The sequence below is a fragment of the Prorops nasuta genome, unplaced genomic scaffold (assembly GCF_024137725.1).
Source record: "Prorops nasuta isolate Cenicafe-Biocafe unplaced genomic scaffold, Cenicafe_Pnas_1.2 PNAS00262, whole genome shotgun sequence".
Taxonomy (NCBI): Eukaryota; Metazoa; Arthropoda; class Insecta; order Hymenoptera; family Bethylidae; genus Prorops; species Prorops nasuta.
Window position 1 is genome coordinate 20,557 of NW_027117058.1, and position 8,579 is coordinate 29,135.

Genomic DNA, 8,579 nt, shown 5'->3' on the forward strand with positions numbered 1-8,579 from the left:
CTATACACTATTAAAAAAACTTATAAAAAACTTCGTCTGAGCTCGGTAAATTTCGTTATACACGTCAGATGTAAGTGGGAACTATAAATAGTATAAATGCAGACATTTGTTTAACAGAACATCATTTATTATAACATGCAGATGTTTTAAAATATTTATTAACTACATTTTTTGTTGTAAATTAATTGCAAAACAGCATATATAATGACGATATTCACTTACAAAAGAATTATTTTTAAACGGCACTACGCAACACGAATTTTTTAAATGTCACTACACGGCGTGGAATTTTTAAACGCGCATTCATTTTAGAATAAGACCGTCTAATGTATAACAAATATTATTTTATTAAACTGTAGTGAGTTCATTTTATAGTTCATTTAACTTCAAAATAAAATAATGAGAATTATGGGTTAAGAGAGTCCTTGAATCTTCTACTTTTAATCGTGCAAGTACTAAACACGCACACGCGTGTACTGCACACTGACAATTTTTACGAGTTTTCTAATTATTACACTGCTTTTACAAATGAAAGCTTTTATTTTCATCACATACAGTATTCCATAAAATTATTGTATTATATAAAATCAATAATAATGAATGAAAATTTACTTAAAATTAATTAAACTGTAACAAAATAATTTATTTTAATTAAATTTACATAGATTTATTAAAGAGCGGTAAAATTTTATTAACATAATAATAAAATAGCACGTATTTGATGAAAATAAAACACTACATTATTTTTAATCGCGACTAATGCGAAATAAATGTCAGTGATTATAAAAAGAAACAGCGCGATTTACTGACAACTCATACGCGGAAATTTGATAGATAAACTGAAACTCGCGCTTCAAAAAAATACCATCCGGGACAGGTACTACTCGTTAAGATTCTTTTTCACTGGCTTTTAAAACGCTAAATTTGCCATATGATATAAAATTGTTAACATTGCAATGTATTAGCATAAGTATTTTCGAAAAAATGGTCAATCCGTACTTGGCAAAATAATCATTTTAAAAGTTGGTGAAAGAGATCCTACTCATACCGATAGCAGTCGCAACTGATTTGCGGAATATCTCAAATTGCAACCAATCAGGTGCGATTGCTAATTAACCCGCCCACAATAAGCGATACCTGTTCCGCATAGCCCTCTCGCGTAGCGGGTACATCAACTCAGTTATCAATTATCCGCGTACCGGTCGTCAGTGGATTCCGCGTTGTGGTTTTTCGTAACCACTGAGTACTGACATTTAGTTTAAATTAGTCGCGATTAAAAATAATTTAATGTTTTATTTTCATCACATATGAGCTATTTATTTTATAATATTAATAAAATTGTGCCGCGTTTTATAAAATTTGAATAAATTTAATTAGCTTTTATTATTTTTATACAAACAATTTAAATTTATTTAAGATTTTATTAATTATTATTAATTTCTAAATAAATTTAAAATTCTGGTTAAAATTTTTAATATTGTTGTGCAATTATAAGTATTCGGCATTGGTGACAATAAATTGTTTAAAAATTAAACTTAACTTTTCTATATAATTTCCGCATATTTAATTATGTCAAGAGGGAAATTTAAGTAATGCAGTTGGGATATTTTAATAGAATATATAGTAATGAATGCAGAGTGTGATGAAAATAAAAGCTTTTATCTGTGTGTAATTCGCGTAATAAATAGAAAATTTGTGACTACAGTCAGTGCGGAGCGTGTCTATTGTGTATGTGTGTGTGAGTGCTGCAGCGAATAAAGACAGAAGCCTCAAAGACTGTTAAAGCCTGCCAGTTTTACTTTAATTATATTAAAGTTAAATAAATTAAAATTAACTCTATAAAATTACATGCAATAATTTATTTCTGTTACGGTTAGCGACTTCACTAAAGAGTGAGAGAGCGCGTTTAAAAATTTCACGTCGAGGAGTGTCGTTTGAAAAATCCGAGTCTCGTAGTGTCAGTCGATAAGTGCTCGTCGTGGAGTGCGGTTTTCCAGAGTAGTATACCTTAAAATAAAACTCGCGTCACGAAATGCCGTTTGAAAAATCCGAGTTTCGAAGTGTCAATCGATAAGTGTTCGTCGCGCAGTGCGGTTGTCCCGCGTAGTATACGTTGAAATAAAATTCGCGTCGCGCATACCGTTTGAAAAATCCTAGTTTCGTAGTGTTACTCGATAAGTGCTCGTCGCGGAATGCGGTTGTCCCGAGTAGTATACGTTGAAATAAAAATCGCGCCGAGCAGTGCCGTTTGAAAAATCCGAGTTTCGTAGTGTCAACCGATAAGTGTTCGTCGCGGAGTGCGGTTGTCCTGCGTAGTATACGTTAAAAAAAATCGCGTCGCGCACTGCTGATTTAAAAATTAGAATCTATAGTGACAGTCGTGAACTGCTCGTCGCGTAGTGCGGTTGTCCCGGTAGTATACGTTGAAAAGAAATCACGTCGCGTAGTGCCTTTTGAATAATCCGAGTCTCGTAGTGTCAGTCGTGAAGTGCTCGTCGCGTAGTGCGGTTCTCTCGTGTAGTGTTCGTTAAAAAGAAATCGCGTAGCGCACTTCTGAATTAAAAATCAGAATTTGTAATGACAGTTGTGAAGTGCTCGTCGCGTAGTGCGGTTCTCCCGCGTAGTGTACGTTTAAAAGAAATCGCGTAGCGCACTGCTGATTTAAAAATCAGAATCTGTAGTGACAGTCGTGAACTGCTCGTCGCGTAGTGCGGTTCTCCCGCGTAGTGTACGTTTAAAAGAAATCGCGTAGCGCACTTCTGAATTAAAAATCAGAATTTGTAATGACAGTTGTGAAGTGCTCGTCGCCTAGTGTGGTTCTCCTGCGTATTGTACGTTAAAAAGAAATCACGTAGCGCACAGCTGCTTTAAAAATCCGAGTCTGTAGTGTCAGTCGTGAACTGCTCGTAGCGTAGTGCGGTTCTCCCGCGTAGTGTACGTTTAAAAGAAATCGCGTAGCGCACTGCTACTTTAAAAATCCAAGTCTCGAAATGTCAGTTGTGAAGTGCTCGTCGCGTAGTGCGGTTCTCTCGCGTAGTGTTCGTAAAAAAGAAATCGCGTAGCGCATAGCTGCTTTAAAAATCCGAGTCTGTAGTGTCAGTCGTGAAGTGCTCGTCGCGTAGTGCGGTTCTCTCGTGTAGTGTTCGTTAAAAAGAAATCGCGTAGCGCACTTCTGAATTAAAAATCAGAATTTGTAATGACAGTTGTGAAGTGCTCGTCGCGTAGTGCGGTTCTCCCGCGTAGTGTACGTTTAAAAGAAATAGCGTAGCGCACTGCTGATTTAAAAATCAGAATCTGTAGTGACAGTCGTGAACTGCTCGTCGCGTATTGCGGTTCTCCCGCGTAGTGTACGTTTAAAAGAAATCGCGTAGCGCACTGCTACTTTAAAAATCCAAATCTCGAAGTGTCAGTTGTGAAGTGCTCGTCGCGTAGTGCGGTTCTCTCGTGTAGTGTTCGTTAAAAAGAAATCGCGTAGCGCACTTCTGAATTAAAAATCAGAATTTGTAATGACAGTTGTGAAGTGCTCGTCGCCTAGTGTGGTTCTCCTGCGTATTGTACGTTAAAAAGAAATCACGTAGCGCACAGCTGCTTTAAAAATCCGAGTCTGTAGTGTCAGTCGTGAACTGCTCGTAGCGTAGTGCGGTTCTCCCGCGTAGTGTACGTTTAAAAGAAATCGCGTAGCGCACTGCTACTTTAAAAATCCAAGTTTCGAAGTGTCAGTTGTGAAGTGCTCGTCGCGTAGTGCGGTTCTCTCGCGTAGTGTTCGTAAAAAAGAAATCGCGTAGCGCATAGCTGCTTTAAAAATCCGAGTCTGTAGTGTCAGTCGTGAAGTGCTCGTCGCGTAGTGCGGTTCTCTCGTGTAGTGTTCGTTAAAAAGAAATCGCGTAGCGCACTTCTGAATTAAAAATCAGAATTTGTAATGACAGTTGTGAAGTGCTCGTCGCGTAGTGCGGTTCTCCCGCGTAGTGTACGTTTAAAAGAAATCGCGTAGCGCACTGCTGATTTAAAAATCAGAATCTGTAGTGACAGTCGTGAACTGCTCGTCGCGTAGTGCGGTTCTCCCGCGTAGTGTACGTTTAAAAGAAATCGCGTAGCGCACTTCTGAATTAAAAATCAGAATTTGTAATGACAGTTGTGAAGTGCTCGTCGCCTAGTGTGGTTCTCCTGCGTATTGTACGTTAAAAAGAAATCACGTAGCGCACAGCTGCTTTAAAAATCCGAGTCTGTAGTGTCAGTCGTGAACTGCTCGTAGCGTAGTGCGGTTCTCCCGCGTAGTGTACGTTTAAAAGAAATCGCGTAGCGCACTGCTACTTTAAAAATCCAAGTCTCGAAATGTCAGTTGTGAAGTGCTCGTCGCGTAGTGCGGTTCTCTCGCGTAGTGTTCGTAAAAAAGAAATCGCGTAGCGCATAGCTGCTTTAAAAATCCGAGTCTGTAGTGTCAGTCGTGAAGTGCTCGTCGCGTAGTGCGGTTCTCTCGTGTAGTGTTCGTTAAAAAGAAATCGCGTAGCGCACTTCTGAATTAAAAATCAGAATTTGTAATGACAGTTGTGAAGTGCTCGTCGCCTAGTGTGGTTCTCCTGCGTATTGTACGTTAAAAAGAAATCACGTAGCGCACAGCTGCTTTAAAAATCCGAGTCTGTAGTGTCAGTCGTGAACTGCTCGTAGCGTAGTGCGGTTCTCCCGCGTAGTGTACGTTTAAAAGAAATCGCGTAGCGCACTGCTACTTTAAAAATCCAAGTCTCGAAGTGTCAGTTGTGAAGTGCTCGTCGCGTAGTGCGGTTCTCTCGCGTAGTGTTCGTAAAAAAGAAATCGCGTAGCGCATAGCTGCTTTAAAAATCCGAGTCTGTAGTGTCAGTCGTGAACTGCTCGTCGCGTAGTGCGATTGTCCCGGTAGTGTACGTTAAAAAGAAATCGCGTCGCGTAGTGCCTTTTGAATAATTTGTGTCTCAAAGTGTCAGTTGTGAAGTGCTCGTCGCGTAGTGCGGTTCTCCCGCGTAGTGTACGTTTAAAAGAAATCGCGTAGCGCACTTCTGAATTAAAAATCAGAATTTGTAATGACAGTTGTGAAGTGCTCGTCGCCTAGTGTGGTTCTCCTGCGTAGTGTACGTTAAAAGGAAATCACGTAGCGCACAGCTGCTTTAAAAATCCGAGTCTGTAGTGTCAGTCGTGAACTGCTCGTAGCGTAGTGCGGTTCTCCCGCGTAGTGTACGTTTAAAAGAAATCGCGTAGCGTACTGCTACTTTAAAAATCCGAGTCTGTAGTGTTAGTCGTGAACTGCTCGTTGCGTAGTGCGGTTGTCCCGAGTGTACGTTAAAAAGAAATCGCGTCGCGTAGTGCCTTTTGAATAATTTGTGTCTCAAAGTGTCAGTTGTGAAGTGCTCGTCGCGTAGTGCGGTTCTCCCGCGTAGTGTACGTTTAAAAGAAATCGCGTAGCGCACTGCTACTTTAAAAATCCGAGTCTGTAGTGTCAGTCGTGAACTGCTCGTCGCGTAGTGCGATTGTCCCGGTAGTGTACGTTAAAAAGAAATCGCGTCGCATAGTGCCTTTTGAATAATCCGAGTCTCGTAGTGTCAGTCGTGAAGTGCTCATCGCGTAGTGCGGTTGTCCCGCCTAGTGCACGTTAAAGAAATATCGCGTCGCGCAGTGCAGTTTGAAAAATCCGAGTCTGTAGTGCCAGTCGTGAACTACTTGTCGCGTAGGACGGTTCTCCTGCATAGTGTACGTTAAAAAGAAATCGCGTAGCGCACTTCTGAATTAAAAATCAGAATTTGTAATGACAGTTGTGAAGTGCTCGTCGCGTAGTGCGGTTCTCCTGCGTAGTGTACGTTTAAAAGAAATCGCGTAGCGCACTGTTGATTTAAAAATCAGAATCTGTAGTGACAGTCGTGAACTGCTCGTCGCGTAGTGCGGTTCTCCCGCGTAGTGTACGTTTAAAAGAAATCGCGTAGCGCACTGCTAATTTAAGAATCCGAGTCTGTAGTGTCAGTCGTGAGCTGCTCGTCGCGTAGTGCGGTTGTCGCGAGAAGTGTACCTTAAAAAGAATTCGCGCAGTGCCGTTTAAAAATTATTTTTTCGCGAGTGCATAACGTCAGCGTCCTTATCTCCATCGTCATCATAAACGCCATTATCATCGCCATCAACATCACCATTCCCATCTTCGGTATTATCGCAGAATAAGTATGAATTATGGCTGGGAATTCGCTGAATGAGTGAGTCCCACGGGTAAAACCGTGGAAATTTTTTTTATTAACTTAAGAATGATCAAAAACCTATCAGTAGGTTACAGTTGGCCATTCTTCGGTTAAAATCATTTCTTGTTTTGTTTTTAATGTTTTTCAGATCCTCCGTATCGTCTATTTCTTTTTGCGCGTATTTTCTGTTTTTCATTAGGTTTAGATTGGTGTTATATGTAGGCTCTTTAGCTTTGTGAATTAGATAGTCATTATAGTTTTCGGTATTAGGTAGGGTATCATTTTCAGGTTTCTTAATTCCTTTTAAAATAAAGGGAATCACCTCAACTTCATTTTCCACGGAGATTCTATCTTCCCACTTGTCCAGTTCAACTAATAAAGGCACATCTCAATTAAATTAACGTTCACTCTCTCGAGAGAAAGATGCATCTCAATTAATAACTAGAATCAAATACCATTTTCCCTTTTTTTTATAATCGTATGTTTTGGTAGAATCATCGTATTAAATACCATTTTTGCCAGTTCTTGAAATTCCAAATTATAAAATGAAATACGGAAATATTTTTTTTGAAAAACCTTCCATATTTAAGGTTAAATACTCGTTTTTTCAAATTTTATTAACATTTCTTATTTTCAGGTGGAGTGGAAGAGGACTATTCCTAGTGGCAAAACTGTCCAATATCGATATATATTCGATATGGAATTCATACCAACCCTGTACCCTTTTCTCCATCAGTTGGAGAAAGACAAACCATTATTTGGAGTAAACCCGTCATCAGAGGAGGACGTACTGACAAATATCCAAATTATTTTTCTACTTTTCATACTTGCTTAATTTTTTTAAGTTTTAAGAGGGACAAGTATAGGACAAGGCTGTCAACGAGTAAGGCTTAATTACCTGTCCGTTTACTTAAGTCCACATTTATTTAAATAATTTCAATGATAGGCAAATTTACTTTTATTACTTTCATTCATTGTTAATTCAAGTACAGGTGTTTATTGAGAAGTGGACACTCGAGTGTCAACTGGCTCGGGCTGATCCTCCTTCAACGACTATCAACCCTTACTTACTTTATCCTTATGGACTCTCGACGTTGGCTCATTAAGTTCACCTAATAGGGGTCCATCTTTATTGATGTGTAAATCGTTTCCTCGACGTAGTAGTTCTTCGTGTGACAACTCGGATCCACACCAAGGGACAAAGAAAGTAAGGGTAATTAGTCACTGAGGAGAGTATCAGTCATGATCTGGTTGACCTTTGTGTGAATTAACATTCACGCTCGAGAGGAGGAAGCTTTTCAATTAACCGCTGGAAAGAAGTAACAATTTCGTTAGCTTCTGTTTTCATTCACTTTTTGTAGCATGCTTTATTAATTTATATCTTTGTCTGTCCTTGAAATTCCTAATTAGAATCTGAAATGTGGGAATATTTTCCTTGAAAATCCTTCCACATTTCGGGTTGAATTCTCGTTTTTTTCCAAATTTATTCTAATTTTTTTGTTTGTTTCAGGTCGAGCGCTAGAGGACCATGGATAGTGACCTCGTATCCAATAACGATATAAACCCCATAACGAATCGACACCTTTCATGAGGTCATTTCCACCCTAGGTTGGAGTGAGTCAAACCATCATTCGAAATCGAGCCGTCGTTGGAGGAAGACGTACAGGCAAATACATTCTTTTCTTATTTCTCATATTTGTTTAATTTATTTTATGTTTTAGGAAGGACTCTTATAGAACAAGGCTACCAAGGAGTAGGAAGTAAACACTCTCCGTTTACTTAAGTCCACATTTATTTAAATAATTTCAAGGAAAGGCAAATTTACTTTTATTACTTTCATTCATTGTTAATTCAAGTACAGGTGTTTATTGAGAAGTGGACTCTCGAGTGTCAACTGGCTCGGGCTGATCCTCCTTCAGCGACTATCAACCCTTACTTACTTTGTCCTTGTGGACTCTCGACGTTGGCTCATTAAGTTCACCTAATAGGGGTCCATCTTTATTGATGTGTAAATCGTTTCCTCGACGTAGTAGTTCTTCGTGTGACAACTCGGATCCACACCAAGGGACAAAGAATGTAAGGGTAATTAGTCACTGAGGAGAGTATCAGTCATGATCTGGTTGACCTTTGTGTGAATTAACATTCACGCTCGGGAGGAGGAAGCTTTTCAATTAACAGCTAGAAAGAAGTAACAATTTAGTTAGTTTCTCTATTCATTCACTTTTTGTAGCATGCTTTATTAATTTATATCTTTGTCTGTCTTTGAAATTCCTAAATAGAATCTGAAATGTGGAAATATTTTCTTTGAAAATCCTTCCACATTTCGGGTTGAATACTCGTTTTTTCAAGTATATTTTTGTTTTTTTTCTGTTTCAGTTGGATCGGGAG